The sequence below is a fragment of the Pipra filicauda genome, unplaced genomic scaffold (assembly GCF_003945595.2).
Source record: "Pipra filicauda isolate LSUMZ 115617 unplaced genomic scaffold, ASM394559v2 scaffold527_size357992_pilon, whole genome shotgun sequence".
NCBI classification, from domain to species: Eukaryota; Metazoa; Chordata; class Aves; order Passeriformes; family Pipridae; genus Pipra; species Pipra filicauda.
The window spans coordinates 20,868-43,468 of NW_024104673.1; the positions used below are offsets into that span (position 1 = coordinate 20,868).

The window sequence follows — 22,601 nt, forward strand, 5'->3', positions numbered from 1 at the left end:
AAACCGCCGGCAAAAGTGCACGCGGGGAACATGGTCGGTGCCCCGGCTCCTCGGGATCAAAGCTTCCCTTTCCCTACAAAGAAACCTGCCCTGCACTGAGTCACGGCCGGTGGCAGCCTCCTGCCAGCTGCCCAAAGGTCACAGGGAAGCCAAGGGCCCGCTCAGATCCTTGGATATGGGCTCCCCAATGCCACCTTGGCAGCCCCGGAGCCGAAAATATCCCGATGACAGAGAGGTGATGATGACTAAGACTTTGGGCAGGTTGGGATGCCTTGGATCACCAGGGGAGGGGAAGGCAGAGGGATGGCTGTGTGGGGGGGAGAAGCACCCAGGGGTGCTGGAAGGGACACACGAGGCCGTGGGGGCTGTGCTGGCTGCTCTCTCCTTGCCCAGATGTCTGAGCGTCCTGCTCCACCCAGATGTGCACAGCACCCATCCAGCTGTGCATTACCAGCCCACCCACAGGGGCCTGCCCGGACGACGCTCGGTGCCGCCTCCATCCAGATGTGCACATCTGCTCTGCCCAGCCCCTCCAGCTGTGCCTGCTTCCCCCCAGATGTGCCCAGCCCGGCCTGGCACAGGAGGCTCCCGGCGCATCCCCGGCTCTCCACGAGGCCGGGCCGGCTGCCAGCCCCCGCTCTTCAAAGGCAGGGACTGAGGGTTTTTCTGTTCCTGCCTGGAATGCTCCCGTGCGGGGACCTCGCTGCTATTCCTGGCTTTGCCATGGGCTTATCGGGAGAGGCCGGGGCCTCCTCCCTGTTTTCCCGCCCGCTGATGTGGGTTGCCTGCTCGCCCCGAGATGCTGTGGGTTCTGGCTTGCCCCGGGGATGGGAGAGTCAAAGGATAAAGCTCCTTTTAAGAGGCGAGAACAGGAAGAGGGCGGGAGGGAGAAAGTAAGGATGAGCACTCCAAACCCTGCCTTTTTTTTTTTTTTCTTTCATAGTAAACATCTACCCTGGGAGCACGGAGCAGGCTCTGGGCACGAAAGGACTGAAGGTGTGAAGCCCTGCTTGCTCCTGCGAGCTTTTCCTCCCTGTTTTTTTTTTTGTGGAGGGAATGGTTTTCAGGAGGAATGACCCCCCTGCAGGCTGACACCGGGATGAGGGCGAGGGGAGCATCACACTCCGGCAGCTCCCAAAGATCCCTGCCACGAGCGGAGCTAATGGACGCTGATGAGCTGCCGTGTTTATTAATGCCCTTTTATGAGAGCATTAATAGTTCCTAATGACACCATTTGAGCTTCCCAGCCTTTTATCTCCTCTTTCTCTCTTTCCCCTGCCGAGGACACAGTGTAGGAGGTGGAATTAGATATTTCCACCCTCCGGTCTGTGCCGTGTGGTGTCGAGCGCTGGCGGGGCACGGGATGCTCACGCAGAGACCTGGGCAGCCCTAAAAATCTGTGCCACGCAGTTTCTGTGCCAGCAGCTCCTCTCTGTGATCTTTTCCTTGGCCAAAAGAGTGGAGAAAATTATTCCCCCCCCCATTCCTGATGCCTCAGACAACCAACCAAGGCTCCCTGGAAGATCATGGCCAGCACTCGGTGTTGCCTCCTGCAGCGCAGGGTGGGGGGAGTAAATAAATAAATACAAATAAATTAAAGGCAGTGAGTCACATTTTGTTTTCCTCTTGATCTTTTTTTGGTTTTGTTGTTGTCCTTTTCCCCCTCTTTCCTCTCTTCCCCCTCTCCAGAACGTGTCTGATCCCATCGGAGAGAGGAGGGGAAAGGGATGGGTGGCGAGAGCTCGCCAGCGATTCGCCCGGGCGAGGACGGAGGGTTATGGAAAGTGGGTGTGGGAATCGGCACAATCGCTGGCAGGGCACCAGGACAAACAGATGACGGATGGGACCCAGGGAAGTGCAGCGGAGCGGGGCTGGGCTGCTGCCACCTCGCCGGGAGCGCGTCCCAACCCGGCCCCGGGGACATCGGGGACACCGCGGGGGGAAGGGGGGCACAGCCGGGGGCGGGGGTTGCATCCCGCAGGGAAGCAGCCGAGGTGCCGGCCCCGGCATCGCGCTGAAACGATTAACCGACAATTATCCAAGCGGGGAAGTTAATCCCCAAACAACCAGGGCTCCTCCTGCGCTGCCTCTCACGGCTCGACGGGGGCAAGCGGCTTCAAAGCCGGCGCAGCCGGGAGCCCAGATTTGTTCTCCTCTCTCTCTGTGATCTTTATAATGAGGTCAGGATGTAGGAACTGGCTCTCGGGAGCGCAGGGGAGCATCCCGGGAAGGGCAGAGCTGCCGGGATGGCAATCCAGCCTCCCGCCAGCGGAGCGGAGGCTGGAACAGGGAATAAAGAGGAACAGGATGCTAATTGCAGGTGGATATGGATCTGTTCCACCGTGTCCTTGCAGAGCAGGGTGAACATTTTGGGGTTTCCTCCTCTCCACCAAAGCCAGCAGCAGCGGTGAGCACCGCTCCTACCCCAGCTCCCAGGAACATTCAGGCTCGTCCTGCTTTCCAACAAAGAGCATGTGAGAAAACACCCGCTCCAAGAGAAACTCTCCCTCCAATTATCCCGGCATGCAGGGAGGCCATGAGAGAGCAGGGCAGGGCCTGGGCAGCTCCCAGCACTCCCAGGCTCTGGCATTTCCCAGCCCAGCTGCCCGTTTGCATGTCAGCTGGGTTCCACACCGAGCCCGGTGCCGGATTTGGGGCATGGGATGCTCCCAAACCACTCCTGCTCGCCCACGCCACGCTGACCCTCTCCCTCCTGGCACGGCTCCAGCCCACTCTTGCTGTTCCCATCACCATCAAGCCGGGGTTTTGTGCCCCAAGGAGCCTGTCAGCCCCCACCCTGCAAATCCCTCTTTTTATGATAAGTGTCACATCCCGTTATGCCAACCTTGCTATGCCACTGGATCGTGTTCTCACCACCGGGAAAGGGTTTAGGAGGAAGAGAAAAATACAGAGAAACGCACAAGGAGCTCATGGAAGAAAAGCCCAGCGAGCTGGGAATGTCACCTCTGGCTGGGAGAGGAAGGGTATGGCGGGGAAGGGTCTCTGCTGGCTGCTGCATTACCCCAAAAAGTGTTTGAACAGCAAATTCCCAGGGCAAGGAATGACTTAACACAGGCGATGGTGGGACAAGACCCCAGTGGAGATTGGATCCCATCACATCCCAAATCCAGAGAAACCTCCCCTTCCCGCTGGAACCAGCCCAGCTTTCCCAACCCCAAACCTCAGCCTCAGCCTCCTGCTCCGGTGCTTCCCCGCAGCCCCAGTTCCCGGATCCTGGGATGACTCAGGGCCCTGGGCTTGTGCTTGGAGCTGGTTTCGTTCCCCAGGCACAGCTGGAGACAAGGCCCAGGCCATCCCAGGCCTGGGGCAGAAATGATTCCCAGCATTTCCCTGCTCCAAAACACGGGTACCCCACGTCTCCAGCCAAACTTCCCACCGGGATCCTCGTAACCCAGACACTTTGCTTTCCATGCATGTCCACAACAGGAGGTTAATCCACTCTCCAGAGCCTCCTGCTCCTCCTCTCCCAGGCTCCAGCAATGCACAGCCCAGCCCCAAGGTCCCCAAGGAGGGGACCTATCAAGCAACACAGGGTGGGATACATGGAATGCCCCCATCCCTGGCTGCCAATCCCCCCTACCCACAGCCCAAAGCCGTTATTTTAATTTATTAACATTTATATGAATGGAATTTCACCACTACAGGTGATATTTGACTTGTTTGCTCTCAGCCTGTGCCTGAAAGTTTGATAAACCACATCTAAGCTGCACCCAGGCAGAAAAAGAGTGGAAAAGGTGCTTTTCCTTCTGCAGGGAACTTCTCTTTAGGGATGATCCAGAACCTCAGTAAAGCTAAACCAGGGTGGATCAGAATCTCACAGGTCATGGATCCACCTGTTTGGGGACTGAAATGCACCAAAATTGGGTGTTTTTAACACCAGAATCATGCCAGGACAGCCCATCCCAACAGGCACTGACCAAAGAGATGGTGCTGCATAAAAATGCACCGAAGCAACGCACATCCACATGCCAAAATATTCATCAGAACTCCTGGGAAAACTCACTGTGGGGGTCCCCAAGGACACGAGGGGTCCTGTTGTCACCCCTGGGACCCTGTTGGAGGCTCAGGTTGGAGCAGGACCAGGTGGACACGATGGGATGTCACACATCAGGATGTCACACATCGGGTCATCACAGCTCCAACACAGCTCTGAAAAAACCTCCCAGCTTCCCAGGGCCTGAACTCCAGTGATTTACCCCGGATTTTAGGATTATCAGGGAGCTCTTGCAGCCTCTTGGCACGGCCTGGCTTTTTTTTTTTTTTCTGCCTCACTATAACTGGGGGAAGGCGACCATAAAAATATATTAAAAAATAAATATCGGGGCACGGCTGCAATTTAAATGCTGCCTGTCTGATCCACCCAAATGCCGCAGGGAAGGACGTGCCACGGGTCATTAACTGAGCCAAATAAACATAAATCACCTCAGCCTGTGGCTCTTTGAGAGTTTTTTTTTTTTTTAATCTAGAGACAAAAACGCTGCCCTTCAGAACCCGAACCGTCCCGGATCTGGGACCTTCCCGGGGCTCCTGCCTCCCTCCTGGCAGCCCAGGGATGGCATTCCCAGCGCCAGAATACCCCGTTTCAAAAGAGGGAGGCTCTGCTGGGTGGATTTCCAGTGAGACACAGATACCTGCCTGGCTTAGGCGTTGCTGGCACGGGCTCTGTGCCTCTCTGCGCCTTTCCTTCAGGATGTAGGTGAGGGGTCCAAGCCAGCGGGGTGGAGGCTGTGATGACACTTGGATGGTTTTGAAACCTCAGACAAAACACTCGTGTTGAAAAAAAGGTGGGGGGTGTTGTTTTTCTTGTTGTTTTTTTTTTATTTTAAAACACCTGTGGGATTATAGAGGCCGATGGAGGGGAGGGAGGGGATGGGATGCAGGATGCTGAGTTCCATCCCTGAGGTGTGCATGGGGCCAGGATGTTCCAAGAGTGGGTTTTGGAAGTCCAGGTTGGTTGCTTTGCCAAAAAAAACTTCACAGAGGAGTTTTCCTGCTCCTCCTCTCCCTGGATCCCCAGCACTGGGAGTTTGTTTAAGCGAGAAAGTTGAATAAAATGATGGTTGAATAAAATGGTGGTGGAATAAAATGGTGGTGGAATAAAATGATGGAAAGGGCTGTGCGTGCTCTGATTGCTGTCCCGAGATCCTGGGAAGCTGGAGCAGCACCAGCAGCACTGGGAAGGGGGGGTGGCTGCACCCCAAAGACCCTTTTTGGGGCGCGCTGCAATCGCGTCCCGCGCGGTCACGCCCTGTCTCCCAGCCCTTGGGCCTCTGGGATGATAAATGATGGATGGGATTGCTAAGAACAACAGGGATGTTGGTAGCAACCCCAGGGGCGTGTTAGGAAGCCGTGTGGATGCCGGGCTCTGCCTGGCTGGGTTTGACATCCCCACGGTGTTGCAATTGTGGGCGAGCTCACGGCGGAGCCGCTGCCGGGTGAGTCACCCTGACCCACTGGCCCGGTGCTGGCCTGGTGGGGCCAGGGCTGGGGTGGGCTCTGTCCTGCTCAGGATCCAGCCAGGACCCCCCCAGAGCATCCTCTGCCCCCTTGGTGCCCGCAGGATAACGGTGGATGCTGCACTGCTGGGGTGGGAAGTGAGGGTGGATGGATGAATTGCTGGGCGAGGAGGAGGAGGAGGAGGAGGAGGAAGGCCTGAGGACGGCTCAGGCTCAAGAGGCAGAAGGAAAAGGGCATTTTTTGCCCGGTTTCTCTCTCTGTGACAGGGTGGCACCGCTCCAACACCACTTGCAACACCCATTTTCCCAGCAGCTGCTGGACCACACCTGTGTTTGCTGCCCTGGGCCTTGCCACCAGCCTGGTCCTTCCCGGGAATTCCACCAACATCTTCTCCCACTCCCCCCATGGATCCGGGCTCCCTTGGTGCCCCCATCACCCCCAGTGCTCATGGGGCACCTGCAAAACCCTGCAAAACCTCTCCAGAAAGGTGCCCTGTGAGAGCTTTCCACAAAGCCCCCAAGATCCCCCCACGAGGAACGAGCTCGAACTGGCCAGAAAAAGGGCTGGGTAGGACTGGAAAGGTCTTTTCCAGCCCCATTTCTCGAGAGTGGAAAACTTGTCTGCTCTGCACACGTGTAGCTTTAAGATGAGCTTGCTTTTCCAGCAGCAGATTTCCGGAGGATTCTTGGAGAAACACCAAATTTTGCCTAATTCAGTCATTTAAAGGCCCGTAGCCTGATTCTGTGCAGGCGAGAGCGGAGCCTGCACTGGGAGCCTCCCCTGGGATGTGTCCGTGGGGAGACTCTGCCGGCTGAGTCACCCCTGGGGACAGGGATACGTCTCCTTTGGGGGTTGGAAAGTGGCAGCACATTCCCAGTGCTGCCACCACCCAGGCTGAAGCACCCAGTGATACCCACGTCCGTGGGGCACGTGGGGCTGAACCTCACACACGTGAACCACCACGAGGCACAACCAGGCTGGAATCACGGAATGCTTTGGGTGGGAAGGGACCTCAAGGCTCATCCAGTTCCACCCCCTGCCACGGGCAGGGACACCTTCCAATAGACCAGGTTGCTCCAACCTGGCCTTGGACACTTCCAGGGATCCAGGGGCAGCCACAGCTCCTCTGGGCAACCTGTGCCAGGGCCTCCCCACCCTCACAGCCAAGAATTCCTTCCCAATATCCCATCTAACCCTCCCTCTGGCAGTGGGAAGCCATTCCCCCTTGTCCTGTCATTCCATCTCTCATCCCAAGTCCCTCTCCAGCTCTCCTGGAGCCCCTTCAGACCCTGGAAGGGGTTCTCAGGTCTCTCTGGATCCTTCTCTCCTCCAGGTGAACCCCCCCAGCTCTCCCAGCCTGGTTCCAGAGCAGAGGGGCTCCAGTCTTGGAGCACCTCCGTGGCCTCCTCTGGACCTGCTCCAGCAGCTCCACATCCCTGTGACATTGGAGACCCTGGAGCTGCAGGTGGGATCCCACCAGGGAGAAAGAACCCCCTCCTTGGACCTTCCGGCTGCGCTGTGGGTGATTTTTTGGGACGACACCCAGGGATGACCATCCAAAGCTGCCAGTGGGGTTTGGGGTCAGATGCTGTGCCCACCACCCCCCTCTGGCTTTGTGCCCAATCCCACCCTGGCAAGCCCAGCTTTGGGGGTGCAGGGGGGCACCCCGGGGCCGCCGGGTGTCCGTGGGTTTGCGCACACGCCGAGAACCCTCCCCTGCAAATTCCTCCTCCCCGGGGTGTCTGATCCCGGTCCCAGGCACCTTCCCCGGGCGCGGGGGCGGATCAAAGCCCGCGCGTGCCAGCCCTGCTCCCGCTCTGGGCCAACCAGGCTATTTGGGCTCCTCTAATCTGATGGGAGCGCTGGGGCAGCAGCACAGGGAGGTGGGCAGGGGGCTGACTTATTCCTTCCTTTTTTTTTTTTTATTATTATTTTTGGGTTTTTCCTTTCCCTTCCGCTGGCCAAAAAGTCTCCCCATCGCCTCTGATGACGACACCACACCCCCCCACACACCTCCCCTCCTCCAGACCTGGCCGGGAGGGGAACGTGATGTATTTTGGGCCCCACCAGAGCATCCGGGCGGCCTCGCCGTCCTCCCCCTCCCCACCCTCCCCGTCCCCACGCCGCTTCCTGACAGCAGGATCAGGATTTGGCAGCACTCGGAGGGAGAGTCCAGAGCTGCCCTTGGGACGGGAGAAACTCCAGCCGGAAACATCCTTCTCTGGAGCGTCCCCAGTTTTCCTCACACTTCCCTCCTGCTTGTGGGTTGTTGTGTTTGGTTGTTGTTTTTTTTTAAGGGGAGGGGGCGTCCTGGAAGGATGGGGGAGCTTTGGGATGCTCAGGAGCGCTTTTGCATTGATTTGGGTGGTGAGAAAGAGCCAAATGCACCTTCTTCATGGAGTTTTTTTTTGTTTTGCTGCTGAGCATCCCCTGGTCCTCCAGGCTCCTGGCAGAACCCCCCCTCCCCAAAAAAAAACCTGCACCCCAGCAGGCAGGAGAGGTGCAGGCAGGAGAGGTGCAGGCAGGAGAGGTGCAGGCAGAGCTCCTGTCCCGAGGATTAGGGGTTAACAGCTGCTGCAGCTGCACGCCTGCCAAAGCTGCTCCTGCAGTGCCATGGACTTCCCTTTCTTCCATAAAAGTCCACCGGATCCGGGCTCCCGTGGGATGCTCTGGGCGGGGGGAGCAGGGAGGGGGCTGAGCCGCCCTACCTGGGGCGCGTGCAAGCGCCGGGGGCTGTTTGTGCAATGCCCAAAAAAAAAAAACCACCACCTTGGGAGCCAGGAGCCAACGCTCGCCCTGCTTCCCTACCCTGGTTTGGGCTCCAGCGAGGGAAAATTCATTTTTTACATATTTTGGGGGTGGGTGGGGTGTGTGTGTGTGTGTGAAGGGTGAGGTGGTCCCGGGATGGCAGGGCTGGGGCAGCACGGACACGTGCTGCTGCTCACGGGGTTCCATCCTCACTCCAGCAGCCCTGCCCTGCTCCAGGACGGGACTCAGACCCACAGCTCCTTCTCCAAGGGGATGGAAAGGCATTGGAGAGCCTTGCAGGAAGAGGGGAGAGGAGAAGCAGGGGGTTGTCCCCTCAGAGATGCCCATCGGTGCTGCCAGAGACTATTTCTGTGCCACTTCCCTGCACAAACCATACTTGCACCCCCAGCCTCCCCAAAATACACTCCCCCCTTCAGCCCTGATCATTTTGGGCCACTTGTGGGTGGCAGTGCAAATACAAAGAGCAAGAGGTCTCCTCCCAGCCCTCTTCCCAAACCAAGGGGTCTCCCAGAGGAGCTGTGGCTGCCCCATCCCTGGAAGTGTTGAAAGGGCTTGGAACAACCCGGTCTAGGGGAACAACCATGGCAGGGGGGGTGGAACAAGAGGAGCTTTAAGGTCCCTTCCAACCCAAAGCACTCCATGAATCCGTGAAACTGCGTTATCCCGGGAATTTGGCTGGAGCAGAAATGACATAAGCAAACACCCCTGGGGATGCTCGAGCTGCCCCTACAGTAGTTTGAGTTCAAACCCCACAGATTTAGGATTTGCACCCTGATTCCTCCCCAGCTGTTACCAGGGGTGCTGCAGCAGGTCCCTATATTTGGGTGGGCGATCCCCAGGCAGGTTGAGAGAGGGTCCCACCCCCCCACCATCCCACAGCCTCTCAGGCAGCTCGAGCCCCGTCTCAGTTACAGCAGCAGACGAGATGTCATCACCCCGAGAGGCCGGGGCTTGCATCACGAGTGTCTTGCGAGGAGAAGAAAGCCCAGTTTTTACAGGAGAAGCACACACACACTCACACACACACACACACACACACACACACACAGCCTCGGTAATTAACTTAATAGGTTTCTTACAGAATGCCCCGTGAGTGATGCTCAACATATTCAAGTGTTGACAAGACGGCGCTGAACCCGACGCCTACACAACGGGCAAAGCGGGCTCGGAGCGCAGACACACCTTCATTGTCTGAAACTTGTAGTAAAAACTCCAAACCCGCCCTTGTGAAATGGGGAGTCGAGCAGATGGGGCCGAGTAACCCTTTATCTGCCAGGACCTGCCACGGGACACGCGGGAGGAGGCACCGGCTCGTCCCCAGGAGTCAAGAATTAATTTGTAATTAATTTATAATTAATTTATAATATATGTTGGACAAGGTAGAAATGGCTGCAGATGCTTCCATAGGTATTTGGGATATGTTGTTGGAGGGGTTTTAGCCCACTGGGATTGTCACCAAGGAGTTGGACTTGATCCCTGTGGGTCCCTTCCAGCTCAGGATATTCCATGATTCTATGATTTGCTGAGCACTGGAATAAATTAGCAACTTCTCACTCTCCTATAAAAATGTTCACCCCCTGGAAATTGGCTGTAAATCCAAGGGGGATGAACATTGTGCCACCCTCTGGATTTGCTCCAGTTCAATATTTGGGCCGTTAATATTAAAAAAAAAAAAAAAAAAAGGGCTGAGATTCCCTTGGCACTGCTGGACAGTCCCTCCCTGTGTCTCACTCATCCAGTTCCCAGAGGAGTCATTCCCTTCCCTCCTGCCTCGGGAAAATCTTTCCAATAAAAGACACAATTTTGGCTAACCTGTGCTGGGTGCCGTGGGTGGGCTCAGACCCCCACCTGAGGAAAGCCAATCCATGCCAATGCAGCACCAAACACCCTCCTGAAAATCCAACAGCACCCCTGGTCACCCAAAAATAAAAAAAGGAGGGAAAAAAAAAAACCCTCTGGAAGAGGGATTAATGGGAAAACCAGTTTGGATGGAGCTGTGTTGTAAGAGGCAGCAGAGATCCCTCTCCCTCTGGCTCGGGGTGGGATCTTGAGTCAGGAAAATTGCTTAAGAAAGGGTGGTCGTCCCTACAGGTTCCACCGGGTTGGGAAATGTTCTCCCAGCGAATGGGACCCGCGTGGAGCAATCCCAGTCCCTGGAGCTGTCATCGTTGTGCTGACGAGCTCCCAAACCCGTCGGGCTCCCCCTGCTCCGTGCGGGATGGGGCCCTGCAGCTGCTCCCTCTCCCTGTCACCCGGGGATCAGATCCGGCTGGATGGGGGGGAAAGTCTGTCAGCAAGGGCTGGAGATGCCGGAACAGGCAATGGGATCATCCCAACACGTCACATCCAACATGTTTTAGGGGAAGGGAGAGCTGGGACCCCCCCGACTTGGTGTCTCCTTCCCTGCACAGGGCACTTCAGGGATGCAGGATCCAACGTTATTCCTATTTCTAAGAGGTGCAAAAGCATTCCAAAGGTTTCGATCGACAGAGCAGAAGCACCAGAACCTGGTGCATGGATATTTAGGGGAATTTTTCCACGGGGAGCACCCGGACCACATCCAGAGAGCGTGGAAGCTGCAGACCTGGGCTGCAGACAGGACGAATCCACGGGGCTACGGCGCGCGGGAATTAAGGATTTAGCTGGGAGTTAGCTCGGCATTGTCAGGGAATTAAAGGTTTACCTGCGCGTTGCAGACGGAGGCTTAAAGATTTTACAAACCCATTAGATTTACAGCGCTCCCAAATTTCGACACCCTTGGGTTTTACCCCGCCAGGGAGGATTTTGACCAGGTCTGGACTGTTCACACTGTTCTCACCGTGTGCCGGTGGGGAGGGTGGTGGGAATCGGGGTTCAGGCTTTACCCACGGCCACGTGGCACCCAAAATTAGCCCCAAACCCTGCAAGGAGCCTGTCTGGGCTCTCACCGAGACGGAGCCAAGTGGGATCAGACCCTAAAGCGAGCCCTGTCCTGCCGTGCAGTGTGAAGCAGTCACTGGAGAAGGAAGCTTTGCACTGAGGTCTCTTTTCTCTCCCCCCAAAAACCACAGTGGCACCCCAGAAAGCTTGTGGGAGCTGGAGTATCCCTTCCACCAGTGATGGGGGGCCCTTAAGGCACATCATCAAAGGGAGAACCAGAGGGGGCTGCAGGGCAGCGAGTCCTGCACACCCTGCAGCACCTTCCCGAGAGTCCCGAGGGATGAATCCTGGCACCACACAAGGGAAACACGCCCCAGGAGTTCTGAAGGACGAATCCTGGCACGACACGAGGGGCAACACGTCCCAAACACCCCGCAAAGCCAGGGCTGCACGCTGGGGAATTGCACAGCAGTCCCGGCGTGGTGCAAGGCAGAGGGGCAGGAGCTGTGCAATTCCCAGCCCGGGGCGAGCAGGCTCGCCCACACACTGGGAACGGGAGCTCGAGGACGGGCCCCGATGGCAGGAGGATAAGGCTGCCCTTACGTAAGGCCCAGGGGTTGCGTGGAGGATCCGTGGCGGGAGCAGACTTGCTCTGGGGCTGCTGCAGCACGGCCGGCCCAGCCCGGACTGTGCCGATGGCTCCGGGATGGATCCGGTCCCGGACAGCCCCACACCCACTGGGATGTGTGGTGCCGTGCAGGGAAGGAAATCCCAGCCTCACACTGATGGGGGTCCCTTCCCGGCCCCTTCCCGCTCCTTTGGTGCAGAGAGGTGCAAAATAGGTTGTTGTTCTCGAGGGTGCTGGTGATTATTAATAATAACTCGGCTCCCGGTGCTCCAGTTTTCCCGAGTGCCTTGGCAGCGTTCCGCCGGGGCCGGTGATTTAGTGCAACTTAATTATTCCCGGCGTTTCATCACCTCTTGTTTTTGATGTCTGTGTCTCTGTCAGTGCCTCACCTTCGTGACTAAGAGAGCCGGGGAAACAAACCGGTGCAAAAGGGAGAGAAAAGGGGAAAAACCCCAAGAAAAACCCCAAGTCGTCCCTGCCCGGTGGCAGGGCAGGCTCGGGAAGGTGTTCCGGGGGGATGCTCCCTGTGTTTCCCACCGTGGTTTGGGATGTGCATGTGGATGCACATGTGGGGGGCTTTCACCCAAACCCACCCATGGTTTCAAGCCTTGGCCATCGCTTCCAGCAGCAGAGCGAGCAGCATTCCGTGTCTGCTGCTTCCCAAAGGGAAAGGACAGCACGGGGCCTTGTCTGCCCCCTTAAACACCTCAGAGCGGACTGAGTGTCCTCCCTGGCTCTGGGAAGCATTGGATTTGCTGGATTTGGCTCCCAAGCACCTGGGGGCAGCCAGATGGGAGCTGGGATAGGATTCCTGTGGCTCCCAGTCCTCCATCCCTGCCACGGAGGCTTGAGGAGACACGAGCGGAGCTGGGACCAGCTCCTGGGATGGTGCCTTGAATCCACCTTGCTGGTGCCACCAAGGGACACCAGGGGACATCAGGGGCACAGAGAGGGACACGGGAAGGATTCAGGGAATAAGTTGGTCCAGGGAAGGAGAACTCGGGGCTGGAAACCCACGGGTGGCAGCGGGAGCATCCTGGATGGGGACAAGTCACTGCTGGATTTCCTGGAGGAGACAAAGCCAGGGGCAGGTGGGGTGAGGTGACCACCATCATCTGCCACTATGGAAAATGGAAGGAGACTCCTGGAATGGCTAAAGAGCCACTTTGGGGTGGGTCACTTCCCTCATTCCCAGCGAATCCCTCCCAGCAGGAGCTGCTCTCAGCATGGATAAAGCAAGGATCACAGGGAAACCATAGGACCCTACACCAGGCAAAGCCCCTGCTGGGCTAAACTCCGTTTTAAGGAGGAAAACTTCCTTTTCCAATAGTGTTTTCCATCCCTTCCCTCCCCAGCACGTCGGAGCAGGGGGTGGGGGTCAGTGACCACATTTACAGGAGCAGAAGTTCCGCCTGTTCATCCCTGAACTGGTGGCAGTGCCGGGATCAAACACTTCCCATGTCCCATTCCCAGCCCTGGGGTATTTCCTTGCCCACATCCCTCTGGGAATATCCCTAACCCTGGAAAGGTGCTGCCACGAGAGACTGGGGGTGCTCCCATGGAATGGCTGGGCCAGATTCCATGGGTGCTTCCATGTTCAGTCAGGGATGTTCCGCCAGCTTCACACTTCCAAAGGGAGAGAGCCAAGGGATCAACAGCCGAGGGGGATTCAGCTGGGTGGCCCTGACTGGTCGGGAGAGCACCTGTGGGATGTGGGATAGGATAGAGGACCGGGATACAGGGCCAGGATGTAGCATTGGGATGCAGGGTTGGGATGAAGAGTTGGGATGCAGCACAGGGATGCTGGGTTGGGATGCAGCACAGGGATGCTGGGTTGGGATACAGGGTTGGGATGTAGTTCTGGGATGCAGGACCAGGATACAGAACTGGGATTGGGATGTAGCATCGGGATGTGAGGTTGAGATGTAACATTGGGATGCAGGGCCAGGATTTGGCACTGGGATGTACAGCTGGGATGTAGCACTGGGACACAGGGCTGGGATATGATTTGGGACACAGGGCTGGGATACAGCACTGGGATGCAGGGCTGGGATATAGCAGTGGGATACAGGGCTGGGATATAACAGTGGGATGCAGGCTGGGATATAGCAATGGGATGCAGGGCTGGGATATAACAGTGGGATACAGGGCTGAGATACAGTAGTAGATACAGGGCTGGGATATAACAGTGGGATGTAGGGCTGGATATAACAGTTGGAAGCAGGGTTGGGATATAGCAGTGGGATGCAGGGCTGGGATATAGCAATGGGATGCAGGCTGGGATACAGCAGTGGGATGCAGGGTTGGGATATAGCAATGGGATGCAGGCTGGGATATAGCAGTGGGATGCAGGGCTGGGATATAGCAATGGGATGCAGGGCTGGGATATAGCAATGGGATGCAGGGCTGGGATATAGCAATGGGATGCAGGGCTGGGATATAGCAATGGGATGCAGGCTGGGATATAGCAGTGGGATGCAGGGCTGGGATACAGCAATGGGATGCAGGGCTGGGATATGATTTGGGATGCAGGGCTGGGATATAGCAGTGGGATGCAGGGCTGGGATATAGCAGTGGGATGCAGGGCTGGGATACAGCAATGGGATGCAGGGCTGGGATATGATTTGGGATGCAGGGCTGGGATATAGCAGTGGGATGCAGGGCTGGGATATAGCAGTGGGATGCAGGGCTGGGATTCAGCAGTGGGATGCAGGGCTGGGATTCAGCACTGGGATGCAGGCAGGGATGTTGCCTGGGATGCCCCCACTTCGGGGCACAGCAGGGCAGCTCAGCAGGTGCCCACCCAGCAGGGCAGCTGAGGATGCTCCCAGAGCCAGGCCCCGGGGGAGTGGCAGTGCCAGCCCTGGCTCAGCATCCCCGGGAGTGCCCCGAGGAAAACCCAGGAGGCTCCACTCCAGGCCACGCAAAACTCCGCCAGCAAACCGCCGGAGAAAGCCAGGAATTTTCATCAAAGGAGATGGGGGGGAGAGAGGATGGAAAAAAAAAAAAATAAATAAAAAAGCCTTCCCAGTATTTCCCTGTGTGTCTCTGGCCTGGTGCAGCCCTTCTGCTCACGGCTCTGTTTATCCATGACAGACAACTAATTAACATCGGAGCCTCTTGAAAGGTCTTTTCAGAGGTAATGTACTGACAGAGGATGTCAGTGAGGAGCAGTGATTTGTCTAAGCAGTGATCACATTGTTTCAGACTGAATGAGGTGAATATTAAACTGCTTTAAATGCACTCTTCATAAAGCACTAATTACATACTCCCGGGGGAGTACGGGCAAGGAATACTAAACAGCCGAAAAGTCAACAGAGTGCTTTTTATAGTATGTTGCTGGGTTCTGTGTTTTTCTGTCTTTCTTTCTCTCTCTCTCTCTCTCTCTCTTTTACAGTAAAATCACAGCACGCTGAAGAATACACATTTATAGCACAATGGTTCACATCTAATTATATGGCAATCATTAGTTTTAACCTGGGTGTATTATATTTTCTTTGATATATCGTGCCCCCCGGCATCTCTTTGCACAGAACACTTCCAAAGGCATTTTCTCCCCTCCCTGGAAAAAAAAAATGTGCTTTTTTTTTTCCCCCCCCAGCATTAGCATTTGCTTATAATTTCTTTTTTTTCTTCTTCCCCCTAAATAAATTTTTTTTAAACTGGCAGGAATAAAAGGGGTAAGGAAGGCAGGAGGAGAAATCCGTTTAATCAAAATAAGAACCTGTTCCCTCCCTCCTGGAATCGTGCACTTTATTATTACCAAGGTAACTCCACTGGGGTTTTAAAGGGGAAAGGAAACACAGAATGGGCCATTAATGAATTCCTGCAAATCCTGCTGCACTCCTGGCCTGGCTGGGCCCAAATTCCTGATGGGGTGAACAACTACTCCATGAATTATTTATTTTTTTAATAGCACAACTTTGGGGGTGTGTGGGGGGGAGACTGAAGTAACCACAACCCAAATCCTTCCCACACAGAAAACCTCGAGATCCTCTTGTTCAAGAAATGGGAAAAAAAAAAATAAATCAAAGAGCAGTGTGTGGCAGGGCCCAGCATCCTCAAGGAACCTGCTCCTTCCTCCTGGGAAGCAAAGAGAACTCTGGGAAGTGATGGTGGGGACAGGGATGAGGGGGACAGTGGATGTTTGGCCACTTAAATGCACAAGGTCTGGCTCAAACGCTCAAGGTCTGCCTTAAACGCACGAGGTGTGTCTGAAACGTGGAGGATCTGCCTCAAAGAGCAGCTTTCCTGCCCCACAGCACCTTCCAGTGTCTGAGGGAGCTCCGAGGAAGCTGGAGAGGGACATTTCATGGGGAATTGCAGTGACAGGAGAAGGAGCAATGGGTTCAAACTGAAAGAGGGGAAATTTAGGTGTGATACAGGGAAGGAATTCTTCCCTGTGATGGTGGTGAGGCCCTGGAATGGATTTCCCAGAGGATGCCCCATCCCTGGGAGTGTCCAAGGCCAGGTTGGATGGGGCTTGGAGCAACCTGGGATAGCAGAAAGTGTCCCTGCCCAGTAGATGAGCTTCAAGGTCCCTTCCAACCCAAACCAGTCTGGGATTCTATGGTTGTAAACGCACAGGATTGGTTCTATAAACGTGGGGCTTGGCTCAAATGCACAGGGTAGGGTTAATAAACAAGGGTTACGGTTCAAAGACACATGGAGTAGGATTTGGACTCACAGGTTATGGTTCAAATACACATGGAACAGGATTTGGACACACAGGTTATGGTTTAAAACCACACTGAGTAGGATTTGGACACACAGGTTATGGTTTAAATTCATGGAACAGGATTTGGACACACAGGTTATGGTTCAAACTCACAGAGTAGGATTTGGACACACAGGTTATGGTTTAAATTCATGGAACAGGATTTGGACACACAGGTTATGGTTCAAACTCACAGAGTAGGATTTGGACACACAGGTTATGGTTTAAACACACATTGAGTAGGATTTGGACTCACAGGTTATGGTTCAAATACACATGGAACAGGATTTGGACACACAGGTTATGGTTTAAACTCATGGAACAGGATTTGGACACACAGGTTATGGTTTAAAACCACATTAAGTAGGATTTGGACACACAGGTTATGGTTTAAACTCATGGAACAGGATTTGGACACACAGGTTATGGTTTAAATTCATGGAAGTAGGATTTGGACACACAGGTTATGGTTCAAACTCACAGAGTAGGATTTGGACACACAGGTTATGGTTCAAACTCACAGAGTAGGATTTGGACACACAGGTTATGGTTCAAACTCATGGAGTAGGATTTGGACACACAGGTTATGGTTTAAACACACAGAGTAGGATTTGGACACACAGGTTATGGTTTAAATCCACAGAGTAGGATTTGGACACGTGGCTTTTGGCTCAAAGGCACAAGGTCTGGCTCACACGCTCGGCACAGCTCAGTCAATGTCCTGGCCAAGCCCAGGGCTCGATCCCAGCTGTGGGACTGATCCATGGCTCCTCCTGCCACGGACACTGTCCCTTCTGCTCCCCTGCACTGCCATTCCAAGGACACCCCCCTGCTCTGCCCGAGCCAAAACCAGCACACGAGGCCGGGGATGCTCAGTCCATGCCCAAAACACCCCATCCCTGGATCAACAGTCACTCCATAAGGCACCAGGTGCCCACGGATCCGGGCGGGAGCCTCTTTGGAGCCAGTGCTGGCTGGGCCTTTCCTTGGAAGTGCAAACTTCCTCAGAAAGGAAGAGTCATGCAGCCTTTAGATTTTTTTTTTTTCCCTTTAAAGAACATGAAAGAATCTGATAATTACTTCTATCTACCACCCAACTGTACTAATTACCAACCTATTTCTTCACAGTATGACAGACACAGGCTCTCCAAAACACATAGAGATAAATTAGCACTAATTGGTTTTCCTCTGGCTGTTTGAATTAGTATTTAAAGCTCCAATTACAAAGCAGAATAATTACTATTAATGTCCTGTCGCAGTACAAAAGGCAGATATCTCCAGAGCGAGTCCAGGTGTATTATTACACTGATTACAGAATATTTAACCTGGCTCGTTAAGACAAAGGCACGGGGGAAACTTTAAAAAGAGAGGGGGGGGAAAAAAAAAAGAAAGGGAAAAGAAAACCGCAGATGGTGGCAGGTCCCTGCAGGGGATGGAGGGGGGGGTCTTTGAAACCTGGGATGAGAGAGGTACGAGGAGAAGGAGAAAGGGAGAAAGAGCAGGAAAGGAAAAGAGGGGGGATGAGAAAAGAGAAATTCTGTTGGAAAGCAAAGGGGACACTGGGGGGGTGAAGGGAATACTGTCCCCAGCAGCATTAAAGGCAGTGCAAGGTGCTGCAACATCTCCCAGGGTCATGACCCTCTGCCTTCCTCCTCCTCCATGGGCACTGGAGGTTCTGCATCCCTGAGAACAGGATTCCCTGGGAATAGCCCTTTTTCCTGGGTGCTGAGCCGGTCTGACCCTTCCCCAGTTCCCGCTCAGAGAAGCTCTGGGGTTGGACCCACAGCACGGGATGAAGGGCTCCTGCAGCCCCTGGATGGAGGTGGGAAGGGGCAGGGCAGGCAGATCCATTCCCAGGACCTGCTCTCATCCTCAGGACCAGCCTGGAGATCCTGAGTCAGGAAGGTCAGGCAGAGCCAGGATGGAGCATCCCCTTCCCAAGCAGCCTCTCTCTGCCCTGCTGTCACCCCTTCCCAAATCCTTGTTGATCTGGCTTGTGTATCCAGCTGGGAACAACCCCCTCCATCTTCCCAGGAAAGAAGGGGAGGGTCTGGCCATGCCCTGTCACCACGTGGCCAGTGCCACTCTCTGCCTTGGCACCAACTGGTCCCACATCAGCCACGGCTTCATCCGTCCCTGGGAAAGCTGAACTGGGGGATTCCTCTGGGCTGGGTTCTGCAGCCACAAGGGAGACCCCAGGACCCCCCACCCACTGCCCACGGGGCTGAGGGCACCTTATGGGCAGAGCTTCAGCTCCCACATCCCCCCAGCTCCATGGCAGCCACGGGGTCACATCCCACACCGGCCAGGACAGAGCGGGGACAGGAGGGAGAGTCATTTTGGGGAGTGAACACGGTGGTTTTGCCCCCTGGGAGGCTCCAGGCCTGGCAAACAGGGGGGTTGCACACCCCCTTGCCAGCCCCCATCCCAGACGAGCTCCCTTGGGAGAGCTGGGATACACTTCTCCCAGAGTTTCAGAGTTCCAGGTGCGGGCGGACAGACCAGCAGTGCCCTCTGCTGCTCCTGGTCCCCTGCCACCAGCCTGGCACCACCCCGGGGGTCCCCACCCTCCCCGGGGGGGCTCCTTTGGGCAGCCAGGAGGGGCTGCTCCGGCCAGGGCTGCGCTCAGCGGGTGCCGGGACACGGGGAATCTTCTCCGGCCCGACCTGTCGGGGCGGGTGCTTCCCGGGCACCCTCCCACAGCATCCCCACCCCGGAGAGGGGGCATCCCGGGAGCGAGGGGCCGCATCCTGCCGCGGTCAGGGGGGCCCGTGGGCGTGCGGAAAAGGGGGGAGGACGGGGAGGGATTTCTTTTTGAGAGCGAAGGTGGGTGGCGTGCGGGGATGCCAGCTGGCGATGGGCTCTATTTCTACTGACAAGGCTTTACCCTGTAGGTGTGAGGAATTCCAATTAAATATTCAGCCTATTTGTCTGTGTGTGGGAGAGGGTTTGCTGTGCAGGAGGAAAGCCTCACATTCAGCTCCGGAGCGAACCATTAAGAGAGAAATTAGCTCAGTTCATCAAGGGAAGCCAGCGGAGGGTTTTCCTCGCTCTCCTACCTTGTTCCATCCCTCGCTCGGAACCAGCAGGGAATAAACCCATCGCGTTTGGCAGGGGAGCGACGAGGCAGAAGCAGATCCCAGCCTGGGAAAAGTAATTTTTCCCAGGGCCAGGGGGATACAATCCCAGCTCAGCCCCCCCCCCCGAGTGGGATCGATGCATCGGGCGAGGGGTCGGAGGGGCGCGGATTTAATTGCTCTCGCATTTACCGGCCACCTCTTCTCCGAGTCATTTACAGCACGCTAATTAATCATCAGGTGCCGAAAGCTCTCGCTTGCAGATGATCTTTTTAAGGTGGTGATGCCCCCAGAGAGTCGATGCTCTATCGATGAGGGGCCCTTTTCCCGGGGCAGCATCACACGGGATCGATGGGGCTGCAACGATCGTCCCTTCCCACCTCCACGGATTTGGGGTCGGGCTCGAAGCTACAGAGAGGTCTCAGCACCGTGGGGGATTGCAAAGCCCTGGGAGTACACCCAGACTATCAGCTGGGGGAGAGATTGGGGTGAAAAATGGCCATTTTGGTACCAGAAAATGGGGCTGGATCTTGCACTGAGAGAATTTGGGGGAGAACTGTGCTTCCAAAAAAAAAAAAAAAAAAAAAAAGCCACCATGGAGCTGATTTCACCATTTTCTGGTGCTTGACGTGTTTTTGCCCTTTTGAAATAACTTTCCATCTCAGAACACCCAAATTTTAAATAGAACCTAAAGTGACGAGAATAAAAAAAAAAAAAAAAGATGACTTTTTCACGAAACCACAAACGATATCCTGTTTTCCTCCTCTGTTTTGGGGAAGGGAAGCTGTTCCTGACGGGAATTAAGCAATAATTTTCCTCTCCTGAGGGAAGGCAAACCTCAGGCTCCCCCAGGTGATGGTCAGAGTCGGGGACTGAGGTCCTGGGACCCACTCATTGTGTTTAAAAAACCAAAACCACCTGAAAGTAGAGCCCAAACATCTTTCAGAGGGAGATGAAGGTGAAGGTGATGGGGTGCTAGGAGAGGGGGGACACAGGTATGCCCATCTAAGGGGGTCCCAGTGCTGCACTGTCCCCTCGGCTGATCAACCCAGACCACGGTGCTTGGCCCAGCAGGGAGGAGAAACTGGTTTTAAACGGCTTAAAAATCCTCACTGGAAGTTTCAGGCAGGAAAATGAATCCTTTGGTCGAACTCCAGCCCTGCCTCCCCTGGGTGAGTTAACCCAGGCATGGGGGCTGCCCTGGGGACAAGCCCTCCTACCCCAGGGACAGCCCTCCTACCCCAGGGACAGCCCTCCCACCCCTGGGACAGCCCTCCCACCCCAGGGACAGCCCTCCCACCCCAGGGACAGCCCTCCCACCACTGGGACAGCCCTCCCACCACTGGGACATGGTCACCAGTGACTTTCCTGATGCACCTGAGAGAGTCCCAAAAGTAATCAGGGAGGAAAAGCCTTGTCTGGATCCCATGGGATGCTCCCTGCCATGCTGAGCTTCCCTGCTCCTTCCCTACAGGGATGCAGGGAGGAACTTTCCTACCCCTTTTCCAAACTCCAGAAGGCAGGAATGAGCTTTCTTATCCCCTCCCACACACGGGACGCAGGGATGAGATTTCCTACCCTCTTCCCAAACACGGGATGCAGGGATGAGCTTTCCTACCCTTCCCCCATTCACAGGACTCAGGGATGAACTTTCCTACCCCCTCCCACACATGGGATACAGGGAAGAACTTTCCTACCCCATCCCATACCCCAGGGATGAGCTTTCCTACCCATTCCACACACGGGATGCAGGAGCCTTAAGGAGTTCCTCATCAATCCCAAACCTCCTTCAGCTCTGCTGTCGGGGCACAAAACACCTTTTGGAGGCCAAGCATCCCACTGAGGAGCAGAACCCCCCAGAGACCAACCCTGCAGCCTCATCACCCTGGGGGAACAACCCGGCAGCACCCGCAGCTTTGCCATTGGGACCACTACACATAAATATATATATATATCTAAATTTTTTCCCCTTTCCCTTTCCTTCAAAACCCAAATCCAGAAACTCCATAGCAACCCGGCGGCTCCCAGGGTCTGACTCCAGCGCTTTTGCTCGGCACTGTCACTTCGTTTCAGGCTACACACACCCGGGTAGGTGTGAGGAACTCCAATTAAGCATTCCGCTGGCTCCCTGTGTGGGGGGACAGGCTCTGCCTGTGGAGGAGGGAAGCCTCGGCGGTGACTAATCGCTCAGACACCGGGTGTCTGTGGCACCAGGGGAGGGCAGGCAGAGGGTTTTCCTTCGCCGTGCAGCTGCCTCTGCATTCCCTTTTCGGGAGATATTGCGGCTCCCCGCCGGGCTCGGGGGCTCCCAGGCGGAAGTTGGAAAGATCCCAAGCATCTTTCCGGCGCGGCCGGGGCTCCGCGGCGCTGCCGCTGCAGAGCTCGCTGCTGCTGCAGCCCTGGGTCTTTGCTGCTCCCCCCTTACTCCCCCCCCCAGGGTCATGTTTTCAGGGGAAAAGCAGATTCCTGAGGTTTTTAAGGAGCCTCGCTGAGTCGTGGAGGGGCGGTTGGTGACTCCGCTGTGCGTGTGGCTTTTACCCTCTTTGGGATGAGCATCCCCTAAATTTGGGTGAGCACTGTTAAATTCAGATGCCGAGCCCTGAAATGAGCGTTTGGCCCTTGGCTGAGCTCCCACGAGGAGCAGAGCAGAGGATCCCACCCTCGGCCACCAGCCCAGCCCTGGCAGAGACGCTCCAAACCGGCCGCCGCAGGAGCATCACCACGAGCCCCAGTGCGAAGCATCACTTCCTCATCCTCCCCATTCCCTAGGGAAGCAGCCTGGCTCCATACACCCGCCTGAATGAGGGCGATGCGCAGCGCACATGGGGCACAACCACCCCAAAACCACCCCCCCTGGCCGGAGCAAGGTCATTTTCCCAGTGCAACGCTGCCCGGGGCACCAACTCCCCGGAGGACAGCGACCGAGGACGGGGGATGTGCGGGGTGGTCCCAGCCTGGGGACGATGCCCTGCTCCAGCAGGGACACCCGGGCACTTCCCCAGCCTTTTTAAGCAGCTCCCAGAGCCAGGGCAAGGGGCGGCAGCGGGAACAGCCCGGCCGGCGATTCGCCCCC

At 55.8% G+C, this 22,601-nt stretch overlaps 1 protein-coding gene across 1 annotated transcript in view; it reads right to left on the bottom strand.

The window, feature by feature from the left end:
* Positions 1-22,601, bottom strand: part of PEBP4 (phosphatidylethanolamine binding protein 4) — a 72,534-nt gene that overhangs the window by 8,423 nt on the left and 41,510 nt on the right. The gene's annotated exons all lie outside the window — the stretch shown is intronic.